The sequence below is a fragment of the Copadichromis virginalis genome, linkage group LG7, assembly GCF_057382275.1.
Source record: "Copadichromis virginalis isolate Kocher_CV1m ecotype Utaka linkage group LG7, C_Virginalis_male_GT1.1, whole genome shotgun sequence".
Lineage (NCBI taxonomy): Eukaryota > Metazoa > Chordata > Actinopteri > Cichliformes > Cichlidae > Copadichromis > Copadichromis virginalis.
In genome coordinates this window covers 56010581-56022274 of record NC_140624.1, presented here as the reverse complement: position 1 = coordinate 56022274, position 11694 = coordinate 56010581, and the positions used below count along the sequence as shown (strand labels likewise).

Genomic DNA, 11694 nt, shown 5'->3' with positions numbered 1-11694 from the left:
AGTGGGATCTGTGGGACCCAAAATAATAAAGTGGCTACAATTTCATTTACCAGGAAATGAAATTGGCATGAAATGAGAAGAGAGAGGTGTTTTGAAATAACGCTTGCCATTCTACTATAGCTTGGGAGCAAGTTTAAGATTTGAACAGAAAGAAATCATTTCTGTCTCTTCTTTTGCTCTCGTATAAATTCGCTTGATTGTCTCAGGATCAGGATGAAGAAGAATTGGATTGAGGAAGGTTTCCAGGCTCAAAAGTTACAGTACACAACAGTAAGGGAAGAGTCACATACAATGGTGTGAAAAAGTATTTGCCCCCTTCTTGTTCTTGTTTATTTTTTTCTATGTTTATCACTTTTAAATATTTCATATCATCAAATAAATGTAAATATTAAAAAAGATAACATAAGTGAGCACAAAATCAAGTTACTAATAAAAGGTGTTTATTATTATTACTATAAATATTGTTGCAAGGGAAGAATTCAAAACCACTTGGAAAGAAAAGTATCTGGACTTCTTTAAGTTTTCTTGAAGACGTTTCACCTCTCATCCGAGAAGCTTATTCAATTCTAAATGCAATCAGTGGAGAGTCCCAGATTTGAAGCCCTATGGGAGTGTCCGCACGAGCCAAGGTGTGAAAACGGGTGTGGGTCACAATCAGCCAAGGTTTCGGGTGGACCCATTGTGAAACCTTGCCCAAATATATCATGTGATTTATTGAGGTTGAGCCAGGATGTCTGGGAAGGGATCTCAAAACTGGATTATTTTTTGCCAGACAGTTGGTCTCGTAAGCCACCACCTCTGTTCAAAGACGGTTGTTCACAGTGAACATAGATGGCTTCTTTCACTCCGCTTTCAAACCATCTGTCTTCTCTGTCCAAAATGTGAACATTGACCTTTGTCCTTTAGATGCAGATGGACAGTCGAGTCTTGTCCCGTGGAGGTGGCTCTTCCACGTTGTACCATGCATTTATCAAGTGGCTGTTTTGTCTCTCGAATGTAGATGTCTGAGCATTCCTTGCAACAGGATACAGGATATGTTCTTAAGTTTGTGTTCAGGAGTTTTGTCTTTGGGATAAAACAGTTTTTGTCTGAGTGTGTGGTTGGGTCTGAAGTACAGTGGCATGTTGTCCTTGGAGACTCTCCTGGGTTTTTTCTGATAATCCAGCCCCACAGGGGATGACTATATTGTTGCGTTTGTATTTCTGATTCTTCCTAGTTGGTGTCTGATCTTCTTTTCTGTGCATCTTTGCTAACCTGATGAAAGCCCAATTATATGGCGTTATTTTTGTGCCACTGTTCTGAGCGCACGTAAAATAAATTTGCGCGCACGTAAAAAAAATTTGCAGGTGCAAGTGTTGCATTTTGAGGAGAAATTTATTTTGAGCGAAGAAAAGCTAAATTTGAGTGAACTTTTTGCTGCGTGCAAAAACTGTATTTCAGTGTTTGCTATTATCCATACACACACAATAGCAGCCGCTGTCGCTCAGTGTTTGCATTTGCGCTTGCTCGCAATGTGTTGCTTGCGCTCTCAACATTCAACATTCCGCTCAACTCTTTCTATACACCGTTATAGTTGTGCCACAAAACCAGCCAATCACAGACTTGGATGCAAAAAAATCTGATTGGCTGTTTTGGTCTCCATGACTTAATAATTGCTCAAAAAATCAATTTACTCTGCCTTACAGAAACCTGATTACAGCAGGATGATTATGTTAGTTTAAATGAATCAACTCCCCCGAGTCATTCAAACTATCAGGATACTCGAAGCCAAGGGCGTAGATTTGGTTTTGGCATTGATGGGGATGGATGATTCAACCACCAAACCCTGCCCTGTATCTTTTTTTTCCTTTTTGTCTTTGCTTCTTGATAAAAAAAAAGGAGAAATATACTTGCCTACATATGCTATTCTACATGCTTTTAAACCATTTAAAATTACAATTCATAGTCTTATATGTGAATTATATAATGTTAAATACTACTAAACAAATGACTAAGTATTTTAGACTTTAGTTTACTTCAGCCATATTCCATATAAATCAGGTATCAAACAAAAAAAAATAGCTTCAAATACAGTCATGACAGTAAAAGAATATGACTTTAAGGACTTAACAACATTACTTCAGTTATAGTACACCAACATCTCTTATACATTAGCACTAAGGGAAAACTGAATGACCTGGTGATTTTTGTCCATAAAACTACTCATCTAAGATTACCACAAAGTAAAAGATCTCTCAGCAAAATTATGCAACATTTTAGGCACACTATTGCCCCGATCAAATCAGTGAGCTGGGATTTTTTTATTCTAAACATGAACTACTGTTACAGCAACAGTCATGGACACAACAACCAATGGCCACTATGTGAAGGAGCCAAACACATGCTTTCTCCTCTCGTTAACTGAGATAAACTGCTGGCATATTTTTTTGACATCTATACTGTCCTCTCCTGGTGGACATGGCAACACGTTATTCATGGTTACATACAATTTTAGACTGATGTGGGCCAAAGCCTAAAACGATGTGCCGGGAGCTTGCTGTTCTCCCCGGCTCAGATATTTAAAGTTTACACAGCTACATTCTCGCCTGAAAATATGTTAAATGTTTATTTTGCGACACAGAAAGAGTAATAAGAGTAATACTAAAACTAAGGAGCTGCAGTAGTGTTAGCAATTGTTGGAAACTGGAATTAGCTGAGCCAATCTGAGACATGGTTTTTCAATTTTGTTGTCCAGAAGAAACGGAAGAAATTCGGGAGAATGGTGGCTCTGGGAGATTATCGGGAGGGGCACCGAAATTCGGGATTCTCCTGGAAAAAATTTGGAGATTTGGCATGTATAGCGTAGTGTAGCATAGCGTGTAACATTATAATGAGGGACACATTTTATGAATGAACTTGACTTTAAGTGACTTACAGGTTTCTTTGAAAATTACTTTCTTATATCCAGTGTTGGGACTAACGCCTTATCAGGTTGTTCAGTCTGACGTCACTAGCAGGCCCATATATCAAACAATCACTATGGCATTACTGAGAGTTGAAAAACTGTCTAAAGTCTTTCATCTTTAATAAAATGATCAGCGTTCTGCTCTACCAGGTGTAACAATTGAGTTTAACATCCAGGCATCCATAAAAATGGAATTTATGACATTTAAGGGAGTTAGAAGTTAGCAGGAAGTTAGCTCGCTAGCTTCTATCTAAATACAATATAGCATGTCCTGACTGCGGGGTTTTGGAAACAAATTAAAACGTACAGCTCTGTTATCACTTCCAGCATAAATGAAGACAGGAAACTAAACAGCAGTGACGTTTGTTGGGTTACTGAAGTTGGGCTAGCTGGTATATAATGATGTATATGATATGACATATGACATTTTGTTCATAAGTTATTAGAGTTGCCAACCGTCCTGTCTGGTATTCAGAGAAAATATTACGCGTTTCTTATTAAGGTGAAAAGGAACAGTTTGTCCCGTAATTCAGCTACAATGAAAAAGGCACAAAGCTGGAGTTATTCTGTGTCTTTGCTGCACAGCTGCCTCTTCTTCTTTCATTCTCCCCCCTCCCTCTCCCGTTTCTACTTCAATCCTGAAACTGATCAATGATCAGCTGATCGGCTCTCTTGTTTGTTTATCGCCCACTTTGCGCCAGAAAGAGGAAACCAGCTGATGTTGCGTTAAACAACAGCAGCACGTTTAAGCTTGATCAGCTGTTGTTAGAATGTATTTAATATTAATTTCTACTATCAGCTGATGTTTGCTGGAGCCACAGCTGCAAAAAAGCTGCTGGTCATGATATCGTTTGGTTATCTGGTGAGAGGGAAACATGAAGATGAAACCAGGAGATGTCCTTACTGGATCATCAGAGCTGAACAGGTGATGGAGAAACAGCTTTACCTTTTAGGTGACATAAATTAGTTGAAAGGAAGTTATGAACTGTTACTGAGAGACAAATAACACCAGGATCCTTTTTTACGTAGCTGACAGCTGGTAACTGTGCAGGGGCGGGTCTAGCAAAGTGTTGCCAGGGGGCCAGGTAGGGCATTAACAGGGAAAGGGGGGCACAAAGAAATACTTTTCTTTCTTATTCTCATTTAAAATGTCTAGCTTTTAAAAAATAATTATCTGAATCTTACAACAAACGATTGATAGATTGATACATATATACCATCAAGACAGTGAACATCACTGTCACAACAGCGTTTGTTGGGAGGCTTTATGGTTTTTCCTATAATGACGGGCCAGTCTCTAGTCAAAATGCCCGGGCCAATTTTTTGTCCCAGTCCAGCCCTGTATGCAGCTCATCTGCAGCCTGGTGTTGCCTACATCTTCCTATTCAGAAGGCAGAATTTCAGAGTTCTGAGTACAATCGAAAGCACCATGACTGTGGTTTTTGTGTTGGATGTAAAAGGCGCACATGACACTGTGACGTAGGCTAGAATCATGGCGGTGGTCAATGACGGTCCAGGCGTGGGATTTCTCTCGTGGAAATATGCACATTATCTTTTCCTTTCTATTGTTAGGTGGCACAGTGCACTTGTGGCAAGTAAGCAAGCTAGAAGACTGGCAAAGTTATGGAAGCAACACATTAACAAGAAAATTCTGAGTAAAACCAAAGTTACTTTCCCTAGTAACTCGTTACTTTCAAAGTAACTAGTAATGTAACTACGTTACTAATTTAAAGTAACTTACCCAACACTGCTTATATCCAGGTTCTTCTTTTTTGCTGCCATCCTCCTCTCCTCCTTGCGGGTCTTCGTAGCGCAGGCTTGCCACTGCTAAAATTAAACAGAGCTCCCTGAAAGGCACAGCCAATCACATTGGCCATATTTGTCACATGAGGTAGGACTCCACTAGAGAACGTAATTTAACTCTTTCTGCACCGCTACGTTTTTTTCTGCCTATCGGTTTTGTTTTTCTTTACTCGAACAGATCAAATTATTGGTGGGGATAATTCAATAATCGCTGGATATTGGTGGGGACATGTCAAATCTACACCCTTGCTCGAAGCACAGGTGGAGGCGGCAGTGTGGCAGCAATTTTCTACACCTGCATATTAATCAACCAAAGACCAAGACAGACTTTTCATTCATTTGAAAGCTTGATGCTTAGCCTTGTCCATCCTAGCTGCAAAACTTAAAAAACAGTCTTATTTGTGATCACCTATCGTCCAACTGGGCCTTTCGCAGAGTTTCTAATTTCTCAGACTTTTTATCTGATTTAGTGCTCAGCTCAGATAAAATAATTATTGTGGGTGATTTTAACATGCATGTAGATAGTAAAAATGACAGCCTCAACAAAGCATTTTATCTGTTGTTAGGCTCAATTGTCTTCTCTCAAAATGTGAAAGAACCCACCCACCACTTCAGTCACACTATATGGCATAGAAACTGAACATTTAACAGTTTTTCCTGAAAACCCTTTCTTCTCTGATCATTTCCTGATAACATTTAAATTTACAACAATTGATTATAGACTTCATCACAGTAGATGTCTTTCTGAAAATGCTGTAAATAAGTTTAAGAATATAATCCACCCATTGTTATAATCTTCAATGCCCTGTACCAACACAGAGCAGAGCAGCTATGTGAACGCTACACCAACAGAGGTTGAAGGTTTCTTGTTTGATGTGTTATGTTCAGTTTTGCATGTTCTGTCTAGTTGTGTTGCTAGCCCCAGCCATGTTCCCCACGTGTTTCCTGTTTCCTCACCAAATTTAGTATTTGTGACAAGTTATTATGTTTCTGTTAAGTCACAATATTTTTGTTAAGACGTTATGTTAACGCTCCATGTCGGAAATACATTGCAGAAAGCCTCTGTCTGTGTCTGTGTGTGCAAGGGGTGCAGCTGTATTGACAGGAAAAAGTGCACAGCCTGAGGAACAGACAGAACTAGCCTCTCTGATTGGTGGACTGAAATTGAGCAGTTCCAGGCTGTTTGTCATAGATACACACAGGCCACACTCTTAATAGCCCATGTTCATTAAGAGTGTGGCCTGTTCTACCTGAATAGAACTAAAGATTTTTCTCATAGGGTTAATAACATGTCTACCAATTATTTCATGTGCAAATTACTGCTGAGAGTTACTCCAAAAACTTCCTTTAGTGGCTCTTCATCAGAATATTTATTTATTTGTTGACATGAAAATCAGTCACTGTGTATTTTTAAAACCTACAATTCAATGTGATGGCATTATCCTGCCAAACAACATAAAAGTATCCAAAAAGGTTAAGTATGGAAAATATTATAAATGGGAAATCTTATATTGCACTCTAAGAACAATAAATGTAAAATAGCAGGAAAGATCAGTGCTCTGTTGCAGTATGCAGAGTACATGTGTAAAATTTTCACAGTACCAAAAGACACATTGCCTTTGCAGACTGATGATCAAACACAGAGACAAAGGTCACAGAAAAATTACAAATACCAGAACGTTGTTGTCTTATGTCATTCAGTCACCTAAAGGTAGTAGGTTTGACCTTCAGAGGGTCATCATGATTAGGTCTGCATGACTACTGCACCAATTTCCAGTCATGTGACTGGCTGATTAGATATTTGAGCAGGTGTACCTAAGTTACCTGATTTTAGTCATTAGGCCTTTTAAAAAGTATTACTGCCATTTGTGTCTTAATATTTCTAGTAACACTACTTTAACTGCAGTGAGCATGTGAGACATCCCTTTTTATGGAAAAGGAAGGAGAATTAATATTTATTATTATTCACATATTGCACAGACCTCTTCAATCAAATTTGCTTTGGTGGACAGAAAACAACCATTGTAGACAGTTTGGGGTTACCTTTTATAACATCAGACTAGTATTAAATTTTCAAAAGTGAAGTCAGTTCTTCTGACCAGGTTTAGACCAGGATGAACATAAGTATAATATTGAACCTGAAGTATGATCCTCCCGCCCACTAGGGAACCGCTCCCAGCTGTGGGTTCACCTCCTCCTGCTGAACTCGTAGAGCAGCAAACAACCAGTCCAGAGACAGACTCTAATGTAGCATCACTTTGATCCTGAACTCCTGTGAAGCATGACGAATGTGGCCTCTCTAAATATGACTAACTAAGAAAACATGTCAGTAGGCACCCTAGTAATTAATGACTTAATTATTTTGGGTATTATTGTATTATTATCATGTCACAAGAAAAACAATGGTGTGCTTGGTTTCAACGTAACTTTATTCTTTCATGAGTTATTTACAAGTTTCTGACCACTTATAAAATGTGTTCAATGCTGCCCATTGTGTTGGATTGTCAATGCAACCCTCTTCTCCCACTTTTCACATGCTGAAAGCAACACCACAGGAGAAATGCCAGCACAGGGATCCAGTATCCGTAGTTTCAGGTGCTGCACATCTCGTATCTTCACACCATAGACAATTGCCTTCAGATGACACCAAAGATAAAAGTCTAAGGGGGTCAGATCGGGAGACCTTGGGGGCCATTCAACTGGCCCACGATGACCAATCCACTTTCCAGGAAACTGTTCATCTAGGAATGCTCGGACCTGGCACCCATAATGTGGTGGTGCACCATCTTGCTGGAAAAACTCAGGGAACGTGCCAGCTTCAGTGCATAAAGAGGGAAACACATAATCATGTAGCAATTTCAGATATGAAGAATGGACCCACTATCGTTGTATCCCATATACCACACCAAACCATCACTTTTGTTGTTCCAACAGTCTTGGAGAGATCCAAGATATCAACACAATTTCGATCCGCTCCTCACGTGTTAACCTCTTCGACATGTCAATGGCTGTGAACAAAGAGAAACTTGTAAATAAGTCATGAAAGAATAAAGTTACGTTGAAACCAAGCACACCATTGTTTTTCTTGTGACATTACCAATAAGTTTGATGTGTCACATGGCCCTCTTCCTATTGAAGAAAAAAAAAGTTGTATCCAAAATGGCCGACTTCTAAATGGCCACCATGGTCACCACCCATATTGAGGAGTTTGCCCCCTCACATATACTAATGTAGCTCTGAGCACTGACTGTAGCTCAGGTGGCAGAGCAGGCCAGCCACTAATCAGAAGGTTGGTGGTTCGATCCCAGGCTGCCTCCTGGCTGCATGCCAAATATCCTTGGGCAAGATACTAACCCCGTGTTTGCCTACTGGTGGTGGTCAGAGGGCCCGGTAGCGCCAGTGTCCGGCAGCCTCGCCTCTGTCAGTGCGCCCCAGGGCAGCTGTGGCTACAATGTAGCTTGCCATCGCCAGTGTGTGAATGTGTGTGTGAATGGGTGAATGACTGAATGTAGTGTAAAGCGCTTTGGGGTCCTTAGGGACTAGAAAAGCGCTATACAAATGCAGGCCATTTACCATAATGTGCCACAAACAGGACTTTAATATCACCAACCTTACGGTGTATCCATATAAATGGCCCACCCTGTTACATACCTATCAGGGTATGTAACAGTTTTTGTTTTTACTGCATTTCAATAATTTGAAGAATTTGATGTAGTTTTAAAAGTTGACAAACTTAAAAATCATTTTAAGTAACAATGACTAGATTGCTATTTCTTTGACAGGTGCTGTTCAACACACCGATTCGATTTATGAAACAGTTGTAAAGATCTGCTGGCATCTTCTGGGCTACAGGACTCAGGTAAGACCCAGATTCATGCAAACCAAAGCTGACAGAAAATATCAGGTAATTTCTGAGGACCTAAGAGTGGTGGTGAATAAATGTCTCCTTTTATTTTTAGATTGCGATTAGATTAGATAAAACTTTATTAATCCCTCGGGTGGGTTCCTCTGGGAAATTCGGTTTCCAAATAGCACAGCACCGACAGAAGTTACAGAATGTGAGCAGAATACTATATGTACACATATATAAATACAGAGACATATATAAATAAAGATTATACCAAAGGGATAAATAAAATAAATAGGAATAAGAATACAAGGGAATTGCACATTTCAATTATTGAAGTCTATTAGACCATTGAATATTAGCAAAAAGTATTGCACAGTGAAAAGGCACTACATGATAAGGTTTCCGAAAGAGACTCAGGCGCAGGCCAGGGTATTCCTTTCAGCGAAGAACAGTGCGTTTCTTTACGGTGAACACAATCACCAAGTGGCTATATACAACGTGCAGGGGGGAAAGGGGTCCGGGTCGCCAGGGTCCGTGGGAAACAGGGTTAGAGGAAAAGGTGCGCCACACTTTCTGTACAAAAAGCTCCTCCTCCTCCTCCTCAGTCACTCCTCTCAGAATCCGGTTCCAAAAACGATCTAAACACAAAAGGTCAGGTTAGTTAGGATAATAACAAAGGGCTTTCAAGATTCAGGTCGGCAGATACACACGTTTGACTGACGCTGATAGCTCAACGATCCACCGAAGACTAGCGCAGACTCGTCATCTTAAGTAGTGCAGTAATCAGCTGGGATCAGCAGCCGGTGTGGTGATGAGAGCAGGTGCGTGGGCCAGCAGCGGGAGCCCACAATGAGCGTCGCCGCGGCGAGAGAGAGAGAGCGAGAGAGGAAAAAACCACAAACATATTGCCTAATAGACGGTCGGCCAGCGAGGCACAGGGACCATGACACTACAGCTTGTCCCCCCCCTCCTTTGTCCTCCTGTTTCCCCTCCCTCTCCCCTCCAGAGAGGGGAACTGAGATGTTTATTAACCCTTTAAACAAGATACACAAATTTGTTTCTTGCTATGTCATGTTGTGTATGATATACTTTTATTATGTATTTATTATATTTTTTGTATCGCATTTGATGCATCGGATGTTTTTAGCAACTTTTTGTTAACAACAATGTTAACTTTAGACAAAAAAAAGAGTTTTGTCCATAACATTTTGAAATTATGGCAAGTATTGATCATGTTGATGAGACAGAGGTCTCAGAAACTCATGTATCAAGTATGATACAAAGGGCATTATAGGGTTAACAGTCCAGCTACAGTGTTTCAATATTTAAGTGATGCTTTGAATATGTTTAAAAGATAATTCTTATAATGTTTTTCTACAGAACAACTAAACTCCTCAGCATGGTGAAGGACTACACTGAAAAAGAAGCAGCTGGAACAGCATAACACCAAACTGCTCACTGCGCAGGAGGTAGTGATCGAGGAAGTTCCCCGCGTTCTCCATGGCTTCTGGGAGCTTCCTCCTTGTCCACTCCTAAACATGGCCTCCCAGAATCTAAGCATCCTCTCCACGAGTGTCACCAAGGCCACTTTGGATCGTGTCTCACAGCGATGGAAACACAGGTCATCTTCACCCACTCCATCCGAGACAATATGGTCGACAGCATCCTGATGGAGATCAGACAGAAATTTCCTCAAGAAATTCTGTCTATCACAATTGCAAACTTTGCGCCAGTGTTGCTGAAGACCATTGCTGATGTAGCAATGATCCAGATATCTGAAATGTTTGAGCCTCCTTCAACTCTTCCTGTTGTGAAGAACACAAATGAAGAACCCTCCTCTGACTGTCTTTCAATGGCAAATGTTCCACCAGCCGAAGGGTCTTTTCCAGAAAGTGTTCCAGCGCCTGACGTTCTCTGTAAGGAACTTCTTGCTGAAAGGGCATCAAGTCTGAGTTCTCAAGACCTTAAGATCGAAGGACCTCTTTCAGAAAGTGTGCCAGAGCCTGATGTTCCCTGTGAGGAACTTTCCTGAACCTGAATCCAGTATGAAGTCCAAAGACCTTCAGATCAATAAGAGGAAGAAGAAAAAGGGCTTCTTCAAAAGACTTAAGTCTGTTCTGCTGTTGTTGCAGACCAAAAGACACTGACTGACACTGAAACTGAAATTGTCACCGTACTGGGTCTGCGATCTAGTATTGGTGTTCCAGTAACTGTAAATATGTAAATGTGTTCCTTGATGATTGTTGTTCATGTTTTGGGGGTTTCAGTAGTTTTCAGTGGGCTGGGTGTTTTGTTTTTCCCTTCGTGTTCTTTAGTTAATTCTTATTCATAGTTCCTGACTTGTTTTCCTAGTTCTTTTTTCTTAGTTTTTAGTTTCTTGAGTCCAGTTATATGAGTTTTGAGTTTTTGGTTTGTTTTTTGTGACGTTTATCTCTAATGAAAATGTTTTTCCAGCAATAAAAGCTGCCGATTTAAGTTTCATTCTACGTAAGAGTCCTGAGTTTGGGTCCTACAACCTCCCTATCACAGCACACCATGACAGAAATCAAATTTTATAAACTCATATTGCTTCATATTTCTACATGAGTCTCCATCTATATTACAAAATCTTTTCTTTCAAACATTTGTAAGAGTCTCTTATGGTTCTCAAATTACTGCCATAAGTCCAGTAAGTGTAGTCCAGTAACATAACATATTGATGGTATTATTTTTAATACAATTTGAACTTAGTCTGTTAACATGTTAACAAAAGTAACTGAAACTGGTATATAAAATGCATTTCCTGTAGTACCGTTTCCGGTACGGATTGGGTAGCGACAGCTCTCTCTTTTTTTTCTTCTTTTTTTTGTGAATTTTATTTATAAACAACAGTATAACATACAAGGCACCATCATTAATCTGAATATGTTATATCCTCAGTTGAGCGTTACAACGAGAAAAGAAAAATGCAAAAACAAAACAATAAACACAAAGCCAAAAAGAGTCAACAAAAAAAAAGAAAGAACAGTCATTGAAGGGTTTGAAACCAAAGGCAAAAAAAGGAATATGAACAAAGAAAGGGGCAATCATGATCATTAAATAGGGAGGTTTCTTTTTA

General features: G+C 39.8%; 1 pseudogene; it reads left to right on the top strand.

Annotated features, from left to right (window-relative positions):
• Window positions 1–9963: 9963 nt before the first annotated feature.
• LOC146706223 (uncharacterized) lies at window positions 9964–10748 on the top strand (annotated as a pseudogene).
• The last annotated feature ends 946 nt before the right edge of the window (window positions 10749–11694 follow it).